This window comes from Artemia franciscana, chromosome 18, assembly GCF_032884065.1.
Source record: "Artemia franciscana chromosome 18, ASM3288406v1, whole genome shotgun sequence".
NCBI lineage: Eukaryota > Metazoa > Arthropoda > Branchiopoda > Anostraca > Artemiidae > Artemia > Artemia franciscana.
In genome coordinates, this window is record NC_088880.1 from 8,474,828 (window position 1) to 8,496,260 (window position 21,433).

Genomic DNA, 21,433 nt, shown 5'->3' on the forward strand with positions numbered 1-21,433 from the left:
CAACCGGGGTGGCACTCTTACTCTAGCATGGTGTAATTTCAATTTATTTAAGTTTAGCTTGAATATATCAGGTAACTATTGCAGAATTTAATACATATTAATATAATAATTTCAACTTAATATTCAGATTCATACTGGATGATTGAAAACTGTCACCCCTCCCCTCTGACTTCTTTATCAGCAGTTTTAGTTCTCATTATTATGAAATCTTTAAAGAGAATGTTGTACTCACCTGTATCATTAAAAAATATTCTAAAAGAGTGGTAATGAGGCGGTAAGCCTATTGAAGGGTCAAAAGAATAAACTTCACATCCGAATTCTTCCGCTGTTTCGTCAAACGACCAATCTTGGTGGATGCCAAATGAGTACACTAGACAATCCTTTTTTAATGGTGCAATACCTTTCTCCATGCAGACCAAATAATTTCCACTTAAGGCTGCCACTTTTCTGGTAACTGTCTGTTCTTGAAAATCGAACATATAAACTGCGCCTCCCCAAACTTCTTGAAATGGACATAGCTCTATAATTAAATGTTGTCTGTAAGTAAAGTTTCTAGTAGACCAGCTTAGAAAGTATTCGAAATAAAAGTATTGAAATATATAAAGTAGACTCTGGACATACTGAGTGTTAGAAGCTGCCGGGCAGAACTTATGCTTACTCCTTCCCAACTGCTGGGTGTACTGAAAAAACACACTATGGTTACAAATTAAATTGAAAATTTTTGACTGTGTTCAAAATATATGATTAGAGGCTAAAAGGACCAATGACCTCTTGTACCAACTTTCTACCAACAAGGTGGGCAAAGTAACAAAAATGATGATACTTTAGTAGTTTTTTGTACCAAGGCTAACCAGGGATGTGGCAAATCATACCAATACAGATTAACAGGTAAAAATATTTAATATTTGTCATATAAATACGTTAGAAAACTCATCACAAATCTACAGAAAACAATGTTATTATTCTATACTAGTCAGAGGAATTTCCCTAACTTCAGAATTCCAGAAAAATCTGGTTCCACATTAGTATTACTCTGTTGAGTTTTTTCAACCAAAATATGCTTCGAAAATTTTGTCCTCAAATATGCCGATTTGTTAAATTCTCTTGGAGATTCAAATGGTTTTTTTCTAAAGTTACCAAACATTGGGTAAAAAAAGAACCCTTTAGCTGCTTGGCTTTACACATTTATGTCCTTCTTTCTTCAAGTGGTTACGCGTCATTCTTCAAGCTAACTAAGTTACACCCGCACTCATGCCTTCAGATATATACTTTTTGTCATTCTTCAAAAACCTATTCTAACAACTTTAGTAACCAGGCTTATGTCACCTTCTCGTGTCAAACTTTAATCTCTTGTCATGGTATGTATTCTCTCGTTGACAAATTCCAATATCATTGTCATATTTGAATCTATGCTTGATCCTTAGTTACAAATTTCGATCCAGTCGTATCCATTTATATTTTATGTGGTTAAATAAAAAAAAAGTTTCCTGTTTGATCCAAAACCAAACTTCGATTTTATGTCTGTGTGATAGAAAGGACTTTGAAAGACTTTTGTACTATCAAAACCAGGTTTAACTGCCAATTTTTAAAGATGCCTGCAGTTTACATCAGGCATGTAGGAAATAGGAATGAAAGACAGGAAGAGACTAGTCATATTTGGGCAAACAAATTTGGCTGAAATGACACAAGAAAACTACTGGCCTTCTCACCTACTATGAAATACTATTAATATAAATTATACTATGAAAATACTCAGATGAGTGCTATGCTTAACTTTACACAAAATTTTCGGATTCACTTGAAGAGTGCACTGTGAATTGAAGAGTCACAGTTACAAAAGCAAATAGACAGGGACCCAGGCAGAGATATGATATTTTTACTAGGAGATTTTAACGCCCAGGCTGGTATAAATACGGATAGATGGTATCCTAGTCTAGATATATTTGGTGTAGAAAAAGAAAACAGTAATGGCTACAGACATTTACAATTTTGTAGGTATAACAGTCTAGTTATAACCAATACGGAGTTTGGTCATGAAATGGCCTATAAGTTAACATGGTATTCATGTGATGGTAAGACAGCAAACCTTATTGATAATGGCTTAGTAAACCGAAGGCTCGCAGGAACAATACAAGATGCTAAGATATATAGGATTGCTCTTATTGATGTTACTAGTAAAGATCACCATATTGTAGTGACAAGGGTTAATATAAAGCTGAAATTTTGGAAGGGCAACTTCTTCCCGGGAAGTTATGAGGCTGGTAGACTCCAGGATGAGAATTTGAGAGAAACTTTCCAGGAACAGTTGAATACTAAACTTGAGAGTTAAAATTGTACAGTGTGGAAGATGGTTTGGAATAATTTTAGAAAAACAAGTTTTGAAACTGCCGATGGTGTCATACGGAAGAAAGTTAGGAAAGTTATCAGGAATATTTGTGAAAAAAACTTTCTGTTTAATTTAGAGGAGAAGGGGATTGTACAATATTATCTGAAAGATATATCATATGAAAACAGAAGAAATGTAAAGAAAGTCTAGAAATTATTAAAATATAAAATAAGGAAATGTGAAGTAGAGGCAATGGATAAAATTGCTGAGGATCTAAAAGATGCAGCTAGACGGCATAATAATAAAAGATTTTACTGGCATATTAATAAATTGAGAGGGAATAGTCAATCTGGACATGTCCAAGTTGAAGATAGGAACAGGGTTCCCAATTAGTGATAAGGAAAGAATTAAATAGAGACGAGTAAAACATTTTGAGAATATGCTAAGCCAAGATAGACTTGCAGCACAATATATAGAAGAAAATGAAATAGTTTTGATACCTTGGATGTGAAGGAAGATTTGTTTTGTAAGGAGAAGTTGAATACAGTAATAAAAGAATGAAAATAAGAATAAGGCCTTAGCAAAGGTTCTATCCTATTATTGTATACTAGACAAATACTTAAAAGTGATTACTGCTATGTACGAGAATCACATGGCTGCATTTAAGGTAGGAAATAAGGTTGGCAGCTAGTTTGCTGAGGATTTATGCATCCTAGATGAAAGTGTGAGCAAAATTATTGAGGTTTTAGAGGTTTTACGTATTCAAGGTGCAAGAATAAGTTTAAAAATCAACGTTAAGACGACTAAGTCTAGGAATAATTGAAGATTAAAAGGTGAAGTTGGGTAACAAAGACATTTATCAGGTAGGCAACTTAACTTACCTTGTCAGCATTATTAGTAAAGACAGTGGAAACAGTGACGACGTTAAAAGAAGAATAGCCAATGCTGAGTGTGTTTTTTCAAAGCTAAAAAAAGCTTGGGAGAATAGGAAGATAAATTTGCAGACCAAGATTAAAATAATAGAATTTAACGCGGCAATAGAGGTCAAATATGGCCCTGAAGCATGGTGCACCAATAAGAGAATTCAGATTTGCTGCATGATTTTCAAAGATGATGCCTAGGGAGAGTTTGGGGTACCCAGCTGACTGACCATGTTTCAAACAGTAGACTCTACGAAAAACATGGTTAAACCCCCCTTTCTGGGGCTATAATGAAAGAAAGGTTGTGTTGGCTATGGCATGTAGTGCGGAAGAATGATCAAAGATTGATAAAAGGAAAAGAGTATCCCAACCGTTTAGGGCTAAAGGGAAAGCAGGTCATCCTCGTCTGAGATAAGCGAACATCATATATAGGTTTAAAGGAAACAAATGCGTCCTTGGAGGGTCTAAAAAGGGAGGCTTTGAATAGATTTGGATGAAGGAAAAGTTTGGGTAGCTTTGTTGGCTTCAGGCAGATTGGTGCTGCGGTGTATTGTTACTAGTAGCAGTAGTACGTAAAGAGTGTGGAAGAAATATCTTGAGTGCAATGGACAGGTAGAGAGTATATTAAAACGCTGAATTCCTTATTAATATAAGATTGTACAAAAGTTGCCGGATCACTTCCAAAAACAGTGCCTGGATCCATGAAGCAAGTAAGTTATTTTGGGTAATGAATAAATTATTGTTATTATTTCAACCAAGTCAAAAAAGCTTCAACCAAGACAGGTTAGAAAGATTGGTTTGTGGTTTTTAGTACGTTTCAAGGAATATACCATTTAAGATTCCTCAAAATTCATAGCTCTGTGTTTTGCAAACATCTGGAATGTAACTTCCAATTGGAAAATCTTATTTGACACTTACCATAAATGCCTGCTTCTCCTTTTCTTGAAATTAATCTAAGACGAGAAATTTCATTTGTTGCATCCGCTTTGCCTAATGTACTACCACCAATTTAGGTAATTCTAATGACCAGACTGCCTTTCCATGACGATAAAAAAAGTTCAAATAGGGATAAAATTATTTTAATAGACAGTGATAAATTTCACAAGAAATACTAAAAATTTCTGTCACATATGCAGTGACCGCCATCAGTGTTAAAAATAAACTAAAACAATTAAAACCAAAAATTTATATATAAAATACAATATCAACAAGTTTAATATTCTTGTTGTTTCCTAAGCAAAACGGAAGTCTCTTTGACCTTCCTTGATATGGGTCGTTAGCATGAACTGAACTAAGACTTCGTTATAGGTAAATCGCATTGGTTAAATTGAACTTTGCTCTGTCTGTCTTTAATCAACTATCGTATATATAGTTGAAACCAAATTCACTCGTTACTCTACTTAAAGCCATATTCTTGAATGATATGTTCTTAATTTAAATAACTTCGGGAAAAATTTGCTTTAAGCCCTGGTCCATCGAAATTAATCAAACAAAATAAAATGGCCTGGAAAATAAAGTATGTTCCAAAACGGCTATAGCAAAATCTTCAGGTTTAAAAGTTTGCTTTAAGCCAATGTAATTCAGTCTTGATGGTATAATAATCTTATTTCCAAATTCTGGTTAAATCCCAAATCCATAAGCTGAACCTATCATTATGACCAAATGTGTCAAGTACAAGGTCGACGACATGTAATTTGAGCAAGTGGTTACTGTCAATCTGTAAATCACTTTTGTCTACCCAATTTTCTTACATAAAGAATTCTTCGAATTTGATTATAAAAATTAAAATTAAGAGGAAATTTCTTCCAGTTCTTGCTTTCAAGCTTCGAAATTGCATTAATTTATACGAATATAGATGTAGAAGCAGCGGAAACTCTTCTAAAAAGAAAGGTACTAGGAAGTTAGGACTTATTCCTATTATAAATTAGAGGTAAAATTGATTTGGAAGTCTCTCTAATTATGTATTTAGTAAGTTTTTGCAATAATTTCTCTTTCTTTTTCACTTCATAAGGGAAATTGTCGAATAAGTAAATAGTTTACTTATGGGGGCCCTTTCAAAACCATTATTAGCTAGAATTCTTATGTAAAATACTGAAAGAATTTTATTAGATTCATATTTTAAAAACATAATTTCTGTGGCCGGTAGTTGGATGACAAAGTTTCAGTGCGGAATTAGGGGAGGAGAAATTAGAAGGATATTTAGAACAACTTAATTACTTGGGGGGTGATTTTAAGTTTACTGTTAAATTAAAAGAGGATGGAAAACTTTCTTATCTTCTTTTAAAACATGAATATGGTCTGGATTCTAAAATTTACAGAAAATTGACTAATAAAAATAGATTTTTGTCATTGAAGCTCTGGTAAGGCTTACCAAGAAAAACTTGATTTGATCATTTCTTTAACTTACTGGTTCCCTTAGTATTTACTCTCTGAAAATCTTTTGAGGTTGAGTTGTCTTTTGTAAGAAAAATATTAATAAGTAACATGTATCCAAAGTAGATAATTAAGCCGACTTTTTACTAAAGAAGAAAAATACTGCTAGAGATGTTTAAGAAGAACTCATAAGAAGGATGTTTATGTTTTGTACCATGTGTACCTGGTCTTTGGAAAAAATACAAGAGAATTTTATAGACCAAGAGCTTAAAGGTAACTTTAGAAACTAGTAATATTTCGGTTAGTTTTCTAAATTCGAGGAAGGATCGAACTTCATTTGAATAGCAAAGTGGGACTCAATTTAATTGGCTTTCAGGGAAAATTTTAAACCTGAAGTTTTCACTGAAGCCCTTACGGAACATAACTTCTATTTGGAGGACCATTTTTTTCGGTTCGAAATTGTCTCTTTGATTTTTAGGGGGTGCATTTTTAAGCCAAATTGTCACAAAACTATTGAAATTAAGAAAATTTTATAAGATTTAAGAATTAAGAAAGAAATATGGACTTCCAATGGACACCCTTTTTCACTGATACAGGCAGATACGTTCACGGAAGGCCTTGAAGAAAGGGCTATTTTGCAAAGTCTTATAAAACTTAATTTTGGGTCCGTTTTAAGGAAGATATTTGTTCAAAAATGAAATTAACTCAGGAATGAGAGGTATTTAAACGTCTTCCCTTCTTGGATATTCTGGTGCAACGAAATGATACATATTTCGAGTTTGGTGTCTAAAGAAACCCTAGATACAGTAACAGTTACTTAAATTATTCCTATAAACTCTCTACTGTGGTTATAAGAGGAGGGGTCACTTCTCTAGCTAATAGAACATTACAAGCATGTTAACCAGGTTTCCTATATCCGGAGCTCAACCATTTTAGGAGTGTTTTCTTTTGGAAGGGCTATTCAGTTAGTTTAATAAATTCTGTAAATGAAAAACGTACTAAAAAGTTATCAGAGAGTGACCGAGAAAACACAAATCGAAGTGAGAAATACGTTTATCCTCAGTTCTTTGACGTAAAAGAGGTTTCAGAACACCTTTCCAAGAATCTAAGGAAAAAAGATATTTACTTTATTATAGACCCAGTAAAACTATCAGTTCTCAAATGTATCAAGGTAAAGACCCTATCCCGAAGGATGAAAACTCCTTTGTCTACATATTTCCATGCTCATGTGGTATTTGGCGCATCGGAAGATATGACACATGGTTCAAGGATAGATTTACTCAGCAATATACTTAAATCAATAGCCCCCTTAAGTAGTAGAAAAACCGGAAGATTTTGTTTCTGCCCTTGTAGGCCACATCTTTGATCACCCAAAACATACTATTTTATTTTATTAACCTAGCTTAATTCTGCATGACACAGGTATTTTTGACGACTACAGAGAAGCTTTTGTAATTTTTAAATACCAACATTTAGGTCTAGCTTTGAAAAGATAGATTTAAGAATAAATGTGCTATATTTCATTTTTCTCAAAAGAGAAGCCGATACTTTAAAAGTCACTGAAATAAACCTTGAACCACCCTCACATCCATTTAATCAAACACGTCATTAATACCAAAGGTCTCAAAGGGTGTCTGCAAGGAATGAAATGATTAAAAGAGAAAGCAGATGACATAGTTCCCTGACTTGCTTAATAGCTAGTTTTTTTGTTTTGAGAGAATTTTTTTCTTTTATTTCTTAGTTATTCGCTAGTATCCATCGATGGTTCTAATTTTTTGGATTTTGTGCAAATGGCGGGTATTGACAAATAACTAGCTTTGTGGTTTTTAAGTATGTGGTTTTAATCCTCAAAGTTTTTGGCTTGTATTGAAATTTAATTATCTTTTAAATTTTTGATTTTTTCTTTGGGTTTTCATTTTTTTGCATTATCTTTCCATGTTTCTTTTTTTGTTTTTTCTTAGGTATTTTCCATGTATATATTATTTTTTTCGCGCTGAAGAAGAGAGCCAGTTGTTCTCTCAAAATATTCGCTTTGTGTATATTTTCAGCATTTTCGTTTGGCCTTAAAAGCCCCATTTTCGATATTTTTCTTAGTTTATATTTTAGCAGGCCAATGTTGTCTAAGAAATTCTTTTCATTTTGCGTATGGGGAATATACTACCAATGTGGTAACGAACTCTAGTAAGGAGCGACCCGGCTCAATTGTAAACAAAACTCTACAAAATGGTTTTGATGCTAAAATATACATCAAAAGAAACGGATTTTCATGCTGATTTTAAATATTTAAGTTTCATCAAATTTAATCTTTGTCATCAAAAGTTAAGAGCATGAGAAAATTTGCCTTATTTTGGAAAATAGGGGGAAACAACCTCTAAAAGTCATAAGATCTTAACGAAAATCATACCATCACATTCGGCGTATCAGAAAACCCTATAGCAAAAATTTCAAGCTCCTATCTACAAAAATGTGGAATTTCGTATTTTTTGCCAGAAGACAAATTACGGGTGCTTGTTTATTTGTTTGATTTTTTGTTTTTTTTTTTTTTCCTAGGGGTCATCGTATCGACCAAGTGGTCCTAGAATATCGCAAGATGGCTCATTCTAACGGAAATGAAAATTTCTAGTGCCCTTTTTAAGTGACCAAAAAAATTGGAGGGCACCTAGGCCTCCTAACACGCTCATTTTTTCTCCAAAGTCAACGGATCAAAATTTTGAGATAGCCATTTTATCCGCATAGTCAAAAACCACAATAACTATGTCTTTGGGAATGACTTACTCCCCTACAGTCCCTAGGGATGGGGCTGCAAGTTACAAACTTCGACCAGTGTTTACATATAATAATGGTTATTGGGAAGTGTACAGACCTTTTCAAAGGGGTGTTTTTGGTTTTGGGGGTAGGGTTGTGGGTTTGAGGGCTATGTGGGAGTGTATTTTCTTGAAAAATATGTCATGGGGGAACAGAAATTCAATGAAAAGGGCGCAGGATTTTCTAAAATTACTATAAAAAACAATGAAAAAATAAACATGAAAATGTTTTTTCAATTGAAAGTAAGGAGTAGCATTGAAACTTAAAACGAACAGAGATTATTACGCATATGAGGGGTTCTAAAAATACTTTAGCATAAAGAGTGAGGTATTTAGGAGTAGGTACATACCTCACTCTTTATACAATAGTGTTTTTAGTAATTTCAACTATTTATTCTACGGCCTTTCTGATTCAGGGGTCATTCTTAAGGAGTTGGGACAAAACTTACGATTTAGTGTAAAGAGCAAGGTATTAAAGAGGGTACAAACCCCCTCATATACATAATAAAAATTTAAGAATATAAAAGTTTGTTACGTAAGTTAATTCTTAAGTTACGTATACTTTTTACTAATAAAAACATTCGTTAAAAATTAAAATTTATGGTTGCCTTTTTATGTAACCGAAAAATTGCAGGGCAACTATGCCTCTTTCCCCACCCTTTATCTCTAAAAATCACCTGATCAAAACTAAGAGAAAGCCATTTAGCCAAAAAAGGAATTAATATGTAAATTTAATTTTAATAATTGATGTGTGGAGAACCAAAATCAAACATGCATTAATTCAAAAACGTTCAGAAATTACATAAAAAAACTAGTTTTTTTAACTGAAAGTAAGGAGCGACATTAAAACTTAAAACGAACAGAAATTACTCTGTATATGAAATTGGGTTGTCCCCTCCGCAATCCCTCACTCTTTACGCTAAAGTTTGTCTCTTTGCCACAATTCTGTTTTTTTTAAAAAATAAAAGCTTTAGCGTAAAGAGCGAGGGATTGCGGAGGGGACAACCCAATTTCATATACGGCGTAATTTCTGTTCGTTTTAAGTTGTAATGTCGCTCCTTACTTTCAGTTAAAAAACTAGTTTTTTTTTATGTAATAAGTGTAAGAAACCGTATTTCACCCAAGTAAATTTGACCTTTACTTCTTTTAAACATCCATAACAAATGATAATTTACAAGCCATAGGTTTTGGTATTTTAAATTATATTATTACTGTTTGCAAATTAATTGCTACCGGTTAAATCAAGATCTTTTCAGGCTATAGCAAGAAATTTAGACCATGCTGATCCATTCCTATGCTGATTTTATCTAATTAATGTTATTGCTAAAAAAAAATTCAGCATGATGTTAGCATAGCTAGACAAAGATTTTCTGAGAAAATCCCTTGTTTAAAATTGACAAAATCCACTAAAAATTCTTGTTTTTGTCTCAAAAGTATCTCCTGGTCCTACTGTGATAAATCTCAGCTTCAAACCCCTTACAACAGAGCAAAATCAGGTTCTGGCGAAAGGACTGAAATTTTCAATAGACCCATCAAAAACAAAAGTATCACGAACAAAGATGGGTTTTTTCATGACTATCATGTGGTAGTTGGAGAGATTGCTGAGCTCAGAAAACATTTTTTTTTAATCTTGTTGGGTTAGCTTTCTGCTCACAATCCAAAAAAAAATTAACAGTTAATACTGTACTTAAAGATCATTCTAGGACTATTAGTAAGTCAAATAAAGGCAATGCCATTTTGAATTGGATTGAGATGATTACGACAAAAAAGTAGGGAAAAATTTTAAATGATTTTAACACATATGAACAATTAGCTACCGATTCATTAGCTACCAATTGAGTAAGTTTCGATTAAACCAAGTACAAGAATTGGCAGCTTTGATAAGGATTCAATGTACACAAATTGTTATCCCAAAAAGACAGAACTAATTTTTAGAGCATAGATTCAGTTCTAACCAATCTATATCAGAGAAATCTACACTTCAAATCAGACACTTCTTTGATTTATAGCCCTTTGCAAAAGAACTGCTTTTATTTCCATTATGGAGGTACTCCAATAGACCGAAATATGGGCTTCCAATGGGCATCCTCATTCACAAATAGAGGCTGATCTGTTCATGGGGTTACCTTGAAGAGAGGGCTATATTGCAAAGTCTTTGTAAAACTTAGTTTTGGGTTCCTTTTAAGGATGTTATTTTTTATTCTGTGATACAACTAGACGGCGTTGCCGTGCCGATAAGGGAAGGTCAGTAATGGTGGGGGTAAAAAATAAAAGCAGCGGCACGTCGCTGGTGCGATCAATGTTGACTGCGAATATTTTTTGTTTTGATCAGTCTTTCTCAAATCCAAGATTTGATTTACATCAGATTTGGCCCATTCACGAATTAAAAACTTTGCGAGTTGCTGGCTGGACGGCAGTGAGGTAAGAAATCTCTAGAGTTTTACCTTCGATTGCTTAACTCCTTGGATCCAAAAATGAAATTAACAATTAGGTAACGATAGAGTAAGATTCGATTAAACCAAATGCAAATTGGCAGCTTTGGTGCAGATTCAATTTGTACAAATTATGATCCCCAAAAGACCAAACAAATTTTATGAGCATAAGCTCACTTCTAACTGATCTACATCAAAAACATCTACACTTTCAAATCATACACTTCTTTCGCTTATAGCCCATTGCAATGGAAATTTTTTATTTCCATTATGGAGCTATTCCTATAGAGAGAAATAGAAACTTACAATGGGTACCCCATTTCACTAATAGAGGCTGATCGGTTCATGGAAGACCTTGAAGAAAGGACTATATTGTAAAGTCTTTGTAAAACTTTATTTTTGGTTCGTTTTAAGGATAATATTTTTTAGTCTGTTATGCAACTAGACCCTGTCGCCGTGCCAATACGGGAACATCAGCAGCGGCAGGGATGAAAAAAAGCCGCAGCGGCGTGCCGTTGGCTGGATAAATGTTGACTGTAAACATTTTGTTTTGATTAGTCTTTCTCGATTCCAAGCTTTGATTTACATCAGATTTAGCCAATTCATGAGTTGGAAACTTCGTCAGTCGCTAGCTGGATTGTAGCATAATAAATATCTCTAGGTGTCTTCCTTCACCTGCTTAACTCCTTTGATCCAAAAATAAAATAAACTCGAGAATTAGAAGTAGATAGGCGTCTTCCCTCTTTAGATATTCTGGTGTACCGAAGCGATTCGTATTTCGAGTCTGGAGTCTAAAGAAAACCTAGAAACAGTGACAGTTACTTAAATTATAATAACTGTCGATAACCGAAAATTCCTCTAATAATTCTACTGTGTTTAAAAGAGGAGGAGTTACTACTCTAGCTGATAGAGCATTGCAGGCTTGTGACCAAGTTTCCTAAGTTAAGAGCTTGACCAACTTAGGGATTTTTTATTTTGGAATAGTTATCCAATTAGTTTAATAAATTCTTTAATTGGAAAATGTTTTAAAAAGTTAACAGATACTGACAGAGTAAACACATATCAATGGGAGAAATACGTTTATCCAGGTCTCTTGGATGTACAAGGGGTTTCAAAACATCTGTACAATGATCTAAGGAAAAAAACATTTACACTTATTATGGACCTATTAAAACTATCAGTTCCCAAATTTATCAAGGTAAAGATCCTATCCCGAAGGATGAAAACTCCTGTGTCTACAGAATTCTATGCCCATATGGTCTTTGGTATATCAGAAGATCTGACCAATGGCTCAAGAAACAAAAACTCTGCACTCTTCCTAAAATGATAACCCCATTAAACAGTAGAAACACTTGAAGATTTTCCTTGCAAACCACATTTATTGTATTTTATTGAACTATGCTAGCTTATTTGCATATGACAAAGGTATTTTTGAGTACTACCGAGAAGTTCTTGGAATTTTTAAATACCAATGTTTAGGTCTAGCTTTCAACAGATATTCGCTTGATTTAATAGTAACTTAATCATGTTTAATTTTTACCAAAAGAGAATCCGATAATTTAGTAATCTCTGAAATGAACTTTGAACAATCCTCGCATAAATATAATCAAAGACATCATAAATCCCTTAGGTTTCAAAAAGTGTCTGCAAGGAATACAAAAAAAGAAAGCAGGTGATATAGTTCTCCGACTTGTTTAATACCTCGTTTGTTTTGTTTTAAGCGAATGAATTTTATCTTTTATTTCTCAGTTGTTCTCTAGTATCCGTCGATGGTGGTTCTAGTTTTTTAGATTTTGTGCAAATTAAGGGAATTGACAAATGAATCGCTTTGCAGTTTTTAGGTTTGTGGTTTTGTAAATCTAGCTACCGATAGAGCAAGTTTTGATTGAACCAAATAAAAGAACTAATATATACAAAATATACAAATACAAGTATATTAATATATACAAATCGTCATCCCCAAAAGACCGAACTAAATTTGGAGCATAAACTCCGTTTTAACCAATCTATATCAGAAAAAACTAATTTTCAAATCAGACACTTCTTTCACTTATAGCCATTTGCAACACAACTTCTTTTATTTCCATTATGGAGGTATTCTCTTAGGTATAAATATGGGCTTACAATGGGCACCCCCTTTCACAAATAGAAGCTGAGATTTTCAGGGAGGATCTTGAAAAAAGGGATATTTTGGCAGGCCAGTTTGGTTTCAGAAATTACTTACTGAATATTAAGGATTACCCAAGTTAATGAAAGCTCTTGGTGCCGCACAAACACAATTGGGGTAATAAGATTGGCAAAATCAAGGCAATTTAGAGTACACCTAGTGTCTCCTAAAACTAGGGCAAGAATTATGCAGTGATTTTAGTGGAAGGGATTGAACAAATATATATAACTTCTGTAGAAAGTGCAGCAATTGAAAACTAGTCGCTTACAGGAAACCAAATGAAAAATAGTCAATGAAAAAGACACCTTTTTCGGCTAACCTTTTGAAAGAAATTTAATGAACAAAGTAGTTCCACTCTCAAAATCTAGTTCAGGAAAAAGAAATGATTGTGGTTATTATGGATCTGGCTATAATATAGCTATATATTTAGTATTAAATTGTTCCTGGGAGGTTTCCCTAAAATTCATTTCCTGTAGCCTGCCAATATTATAATTTCCCGGGAGATGGTTAACCTTCAAAAATTTAAGCTTTAAATTCACCGTAGACACTACTAGATTTCGTTCTTTATTTTAACATCATTAACAACACTCCTATCAACCCTACTATCTTGTATCGATCCTATTAGTCTTTGATTTAACGTAACATAATCAATAAGATTCGCTGTTTTACCATTACGTGATTACCAAAGTAACTCATTGGTAATCTTATGACCGAAGACTTTATTTCTTATAACTATATTGGTATATTCTCAAATTTGCAGAAGACTATATCCATTACGTATTTTGTTTCCTACACCAAATTTGCCTCGGCTAGGATACCATCAACAAAAATATGATTTGAAAATATTGAATATTACCATAATTTTCTATTACGGAGTTTTGATATTTTTTTAAAATTACGATTGAATAAGGAACGTATAATTTTAGTGGTTATAACTGATAGGCAAGAAATAGGAATATAATTCACGGCAGAATTTCTGAATTCAGCCTGGAAATGCTTATTTTCTACTTTAATAGATGAAAATATATAACAAATGAAGATAATCCGAATGAGTGTTTTATATATTTAAGACAAAACAAAAATTGGAACATTTGATTTTGAATTAATTCGAAGAGGCACGTAAAGTAAAAGGCACGGAATAAAGTCGAAGGAAATTTTTACACAAGCATGAAAGGCAAGAGATTTTGGTGGCTGAAAGATATTTGACAACCATCACCAAAACGATTAAATAAAATCGTAACTAAAATATGTGGTTAGAAGAAAAGCAGCACCAAGAATCACAACTAGTTTCAGTAGAACACTAATTCTATAGAACGGAGGATTCTTTCATACATTAATAGGATTGAGGAACTGAATTTACGCCAGATTTTCAAAAACGTCCAAATCCTCAAAATGAACTAAATTCACATTGAAAAAAAATGAACAACTTAGACAATCCAAGGTGACGAGGCCAATCAAAGTACCTAAAACACAAATTGATAGAAAATCTGAAGCAATGATAAGCAAACAGAAGAAAAAACAAAGGCGCGGTTAGAAAACTTGTGAAGACGACAATGAAAACGAGTCAAAAACGAAAGTTAAGAATAGAGAAGAATGGGGGTAGAAGATAAACAGCAACGAATATAACAGCGAATCAAAAACGAAAGTGAAGAATAATGAAACTTACGGTTAATAGACATACGACAGTGAAAATAATTGGAAAATGAAATTGAATAATTGAGAAGCTGTTAATGCAATTATGAAATAACTATTGCACCAGAAAAAGGGAAAAGATCAAAAGGAAGACCTAAGGAGCGTAATATCACAGGTTAAAATGAATAACCTAGATCATCAAATTTGGCAAGGCCAATCAAAACAGCTAAGGTAAAATGCATTACAAAATTGCCTGACGTACTGATAAAACAAATGAAGAACAAAGGAGTCCACGGTTAGCACACTTAAGAAGGCAACAATTACAACTGATCATAACTAAAAGTGAAGAACAGGGAAATCATTGGATATAAGACGTGGATTCTCTTTTGGAAAATCTTAGGGAGCATTTAACGTCCTAAAAAAGTCAAACCGATTCATTTGGTGTTTGTGATGGTAGGAATTTAATTTGGCAATTTAAGCAACAATCTCTAAATGAATTACCATTGTTTACTACTCTCTCCTCGGGAAAGGGGAGGGCTCCATATGGGATTTATGCATTGATGATCCCTCTCAATGACTTTTAATTTAAATATACGTAGTATATGGAATCTTTGTAGGTTTGTAATGGGTTTTGTGCACACATTTTGCTGGTATCAAAAACTGCGATTAAATTGTTCTTCTAAAATCATTTTTTTCTTCATGTTAATTTTGAACATGATTATCATTTTACTCTGTTCTTTCTACTTTACTTTCAGGTTTTGAATAGTATCAACACTCACTCTTGCATGCCTTCTAACTACAAGTTTCTTTTGCTTCACGTCTATTTTTAACACGTTCTGATTCTTGCCGTTGCTTGTCTTCTAACCGTGGTTTTCTTTGTTCTTTATTTATGCTTTTAATTAATTTATTAATTAATTTTATTAATTCAATTATTGATTTAATTAATTTTATTCCTCGTTGTTGCAAGTTCTTCTTTCTTCTTCAATTTTGATTTTCTTCATATACATCATATAGACAATTTTTCAATACCCTTTGCATTAGCCAGCCGTAATAGTCTAGTCTCATTTGGAAGTCAAGGATGTTTATTTCATTCATTGTGAATTTAGATCGTTCGGGTTGTTCTCTTAGACTTATTACAATTGACAGTTTGTGTGGATTAATAAAAGTTTCTGTTTTACCGAATCCTCAATAATAATAATTATGTTTTCGGACCGTCCTCTTGTCATTGTATGTTATAGATATAAACTGTTTACACAGCTTTTCATAATAAAATGACACTGTTTTGGAGATAAAGTTAGTTATATGTAACGAACAACGTCATTGCAATTAGATGTTATGATGTAAGTGATAAGTAGTAGAACGGTATTTCTTACTGTAACAGGCATTAAACCATTCATATTCGGAAATGGTGTCATCAAAAAAATTATTTATGTAAATAAGACAATACCCATCTGAATTTATTTCTACATTTAATGTCTTAGCGAATTTTGTTAAGTTTGTGACCCCTCTAGATTGCCTTTCATACATAAACATCCCAGAATGCATATTTTCCAGAAAAATATAGGGCCGTTTTTTAGACAAAATTTATTCACACATAAAAAAAATATACAATTATTCTCATTTAAATAAATAGTATATATTTTTAAACGAGTGATGGTGTAAGTAAGAATGTTTTTATATATTTAAAAAAAATATTTTTAAAACGGCTGCACCCATGTTTTTGGGAAATTTTATTATAGCCTGATTTTTTCAACTAAATTTATTGTGAGTGGTGTCATATTTATATAAATTTCAAGAGAAGAAAGAATTTCATTTTTACCTCCAGTATTGGTCGCGTCGTTTTTCACTCTATGACGCTGGCAAAATATTAGAAGGTGAAAAATACGTGGAACAGCTAAAAAAAGGCATGGAAGAAGAAACAGCGAAATCACATCCAACTGCAAACAAAATGTTGCAAAACTAAATTTGCGTGGAAAACAAAGTAAGCTAATACTGGGTTAGAGAAAATTTTATTTTAGAGGGCTTGAGCAGTTAAAATAAAAATTGTAATGGAATGAAGGAACATGTTTGTTTTATGTTTTTGAGTCTGTGAACAGGAAGGAGCAATTGATTTTTAGTATTCATGGCATGTACAAAAGTATACAAGACAACAAATGGCATTCAAGAGCTAATAAAAAAAGGTATGGGACAGGGATAAGCAATAAATAACATTGAATTGCATACGGAAATGCGATTTAAAACTAAAGACCACAATGACAATTATATTATTATAGACTTTAGATATTGTAAAAAATAATAGTTGAATAGGAAATGTGTTATTTTGGCATATGTAAAGAATAATAGGGAAAAACGATTTGAATAAAAAATAAATTATATTTTGAGAGAGAAATAAATTTTTCAACCAAATAACACTTATATTATCTTTCAACAAAAAACTTAAATCATTAGAATTTTCCAAGCAGGTAACGTTTAAACCCACTCTAGAACTTGATAACATTATTTACAATCTTTATACCCTTCAGGAATGAATTCCATAGATATTGTCTTGCAAAACACAGAAGTTAATATCCTCGTTGAGTACCCTGAGCCTCAGACACTATCCGTGAAGATTACCTAGTTTCATAACAATGGTAAAAAAATACATACAATAAAATTTTACAAAAGTACGCTTGAGAAGAACGATTCAAACACTGATAAACAAAAATAGCTAGTTGACAATCTCTTAAATTATGCAAATTTCAATTTGGTGAAGCAACTCAAAGTACTTTTTTAAGTTCTCATACAATATCCTAAGACTAGAACAAATTTATTTTGTAAATTTAAAACTAATTTAAAACCTAACACAAACGAACTAGTCCACAGCAAACAACTATAAGAAAGATGCGGATTGATAAGAGAATGATAAAGGACCATTAGAATTCGTAGTGGAAACTTATTCTCTAGTCTTCTTATTAAGACCCAAACCTCTTACCACTTTTACCGCTACTGCATTAGAGTGTAGTTTGCAAACTGAATTGCAATCAAAATAAAAACATAAACATTTAACACTTGAAGGATGATCTTAAAATATACCATTGAAACTATTTTTTTTTAATATTGTGTCAGTTCAGATTATCAGTATCAGTTCAGAGTATCAGATTCAGAGTATCAGTTCTAATGAAAATCATAAAATTCCTCCTAGAAATATTAATCGATAGACAGCTAGATCTCGCAAAATTGCCAATTCCTTTAGGGCCTTATGAGCTTTAGCAATCAGAATATTTTCCCAAAATGATGTTACTGTCAAATAGTGTCATCAGCAAGTGACGTTATTAATTACCTTATAATTAAAAATCCCATTGTATATACATAAATTCGTTATATTAGGGGGCCAAACACTGAGCCGTGTGGAGCCCTACGACGGATTCAGTAACTGTTTGATTTACAGCAATCAATATTCACTCTAAATATTCTCTTTTCAACAGAAGACCCGAACAAATTCAAAGGTACAGCATGAACACCTTAAGAGTGTAGCCTAATCAATAAAATTGTAATAACAAAAGTATCAAAAGGTTTGCAAATATATATGAAAAGTGACAGCATTAACTCACCACGTTAAAATGTAGAGTTAAAAAAATCTATGATATGGCTGACTGAATGTATGTTAGAACTGCCTTTCCTAGATATAGCTTTGAAAACAAAGACAACACCAATTTCGGTGTCCAGATAGAAGGTTCTGCCGTGAAACGATCTTTATGCAAAGGGATAACTGTGGCATCTTTTAATAGTGAAGAAAACTCACCATTTTTCTCTTATAAGCTAATCACTGGCAGCGCAATAGCACTTCCTAAGCAAAGAACGATGTTGGCACGAAATATTATTTATTTATTTAATTTTTGTGTAGTTTTTTTACCCGGACACTTCGCATCGAACGAGTTCTCGCTTGGCACAGAAACATCAAACATGATTCATTCGATTGAAAATTGAAAGGGCTAGTGCCTTTTTTAATAGTTGAAAGTGATTGGAGGGCAACTAACCCCCCTCCAACGCCCACCATTTCTCCAAAGACATTCAAATCAAAACTTGGAGTTAACCATTTCCTAAACTTAGTTGAAAGGTCTGAAAATTACGTCTTTGAGGACAAAAGCCCCCCAAAGCACTCAGAGCAAGGGTATTAAGCTCTGCCCCGGGGGAATTAAAGGTTATTATAGAAAGCGTTTTCGTAAAAACTTAAATACGTGCTCATTTGATTGGAAATCGAGAGGGCTAGTGCCTTTATTCCTAGTAGAAGGAGATCAGAGGACCATTCCTCCCCCCTCTCATTGTCATCATTTCCCCAGACACTTCTGATAAAAATTTGTATATAGCTATTTTGTTCAACGTAGTTGAAAGGTCCAAAATTTATGTCTTTGAGAAAGGCAATCCTGTCCCCTCAGCCCTCATCCACTGTCCATTGATTTTGAATTAAAATGGAATAGTTGTGGGAAAAATCAAGTAAAGGCTAATTGTAGAAAAAGCCAAAACAGATAGTCGAATGGAGTGAGAACAAAAAACCTGTTTACTTATGCTTCACCCTCTCATGTTGATGTCCGTACTTTAAGCTGTGGGCATAAGCTAGATCAGTGGATGACTTTGTCGATGATGTGGATGGTTGTTAGTTATGCCCTTTGGGCGTATAAGGTTTTTAGAGAAAGTGTTGTCGTAGAAACTTCAAAAACTGCTCATTTGATTGAAAATGCACAGGACTAGTGCCATTTTTATGAAGCAGAAATGATCAGTTGGCAAATACTCCCCCCCCCCCCCTTCACCCATCATTTCCTTTACACTTCCAATCAAAGCATTGAGATATCCATTTGGTTCAACGTAGTTTAAAGGTCTAGAAATTATGTCTTTGAGGATAATAACCATCACTCCAGCTCTCAGTGCAAGGGTTGTAAGTTATGCCTTGGGGGCATATAAGGTTTTTATACAAAGCCTGGTCCTATAAACTTTGAAGGGGGTTCATGAGATTGGTAGTCAGAAGCTCTAGTGGCCTTTATAAGAGTCAAACGGATCAGAGGAAAGCTACCCCCCTAAGACCCACACACGTCATATTGCCCGAGATGCATCTAATAGGAATTTGATGGTAGCCATTTTATTCAAAATAGTTCAAATGGAGCTCATTTGATTTGAAATCGTAAGTTATATTGTCCTTTTGAATAGTCAGTGTAATTTAAGAGCAACCAGCTCCCCTCCCTTCTACGCTTATCATTTCCCTTAACTCATCCCATAAAAATTTGGAGATAGTAATTTTGTTCATCATAGTTGAAAGGCACAAATAATATGTCTGTGACGAATACAAACCCCCTAGAGCTTTCAGGACAAGGGTTTTAAATTATGTCCTGTGGTCATTTAAGGTTCTTCTAGAAGGGGTGGTCGTATATACTTTTGAGGGACTCATCGGACTGGTAATCAAAAATTCTAGTGTAGTTTTAAAATTCAAAGTGATCAGAACACAGCTCCTCCCCCACCAACACATAAACATTTCTTGTTTTCCTGATATGCTTGCAATTGAAATTCTGAAACATTTTTTTTTATGCAAAATAGTCAAATGATAATATAACAGCCTCTGGGGTTGATACAAGCCACCAGAGCCTGAGGGCGAAGGTTGTAAGTTGTGCCCCTGGGGAATTTAAATTTCTTGCAGAAAAGATTGTTCTATAAACGTTAAAGCAAGCTGCCTCATTTTGTTGAAATTGAAAGTTCTATCGCCATTTTAAGAGTCAATAGTGATTTAGGTCAACTAGCCCTTCTCCAACTACCCCATTTTTCACCTAACTTATGTGATTGATATTTTGCGATGCCAATTTTGTATGAAATAATCCAAAAACATATAACAATGTCTTCGGGGTTGGCACAACTCTCAAGGTGCCTGTTGCAAGATTTTTAAGTTATGTCCTGGAGGCTTATTTGTTTCTAATGGAGTGTATGTTAAGGTATGCACGTTTGACTTCTACTTTCCAAAAATACGAAGGGTATTAAAATGAGTCTTTCAGGCAATGTTTTGGTGAGTGTTGAATTAAATCATAACCTATTATTTACATATGGGTTGTCAAAAAGGTGAAACTCAAGAATGACTGAGTATATTATATTGAGTTTTCAGGAAATGATAAGAGATATGATCAATTAACCAAAATGGCAATATTTGCAGGCTACTACTACCAAAACTACTGCTGCTTCTACTGCTACTACAAGTTTTATTACTTCTACCAGAGCAAATTGACATTATCATAACAATGGCTTAATTGTATTAAGTCTAGTAATTATACAACTACTGTGACTACTATTACAATCATACCTAAGGCTATAAAGGTGAAATTTTTAGAAAATATTTCTTAAAATTTCTATTGTACGGATCACAACCTGCCATAAATATGCAGGTTGTCACAATGGCATATCAGCAACATCTGAGCAACAGTTTCGTCTTCGAAATTAAAACTTGCAAGGTTTGTTCTGGGGGATGTTGGACTGACGAAAAACAATATTTGCATCATAATGCTACTGATTTTACTTCTACAGCTGCCACTGCTGCTATTGTTAATATTACTTCTACTACTGCTTCTACTACTAAATCTAAGACTACTATTATTAAGTCTACTCCTACTGCTGCTACTATTACTGCTGGTACTATTACCACTACTACTATTATATCTAAGGGTATTATATTGAAAATTTTAAGCAATATTGTAACTGTATTGAAAAAAATCGAAACACAATATGTCCACATAGGTTGTCAAGAGGATGTATTAACACTTTTTAAG

General features: G+C 33.4%; 1 long non-coding RNA gene across 1 annotated transcript in view; it reads right to left on the reverse strand.

Annotated features, from left to right (window-relative positions):
* The window catches only part of LOC136038567 (uncharacterized), a 40,516-nt gene extending 23,816 nt beyond the window's left edge, over positions 1–16,700 (reverse strand). The window contains exons 1-2 of the long non-coding RNA XR_010620249.1: positions 16,474–16,700; positions 233–520 (exon numbers count right to left, since the gene is read on the reverse strand). This is a non-coding gene — a long non-coding RNA (uncharacterized LOC136038567). The remainder of the gene's footprint in view (positions 1–232; positions 521–16,473) is intronic.
* Between the last annotated feature and the right edge of the window lie 4,733 nt (positions 16,701–21,433).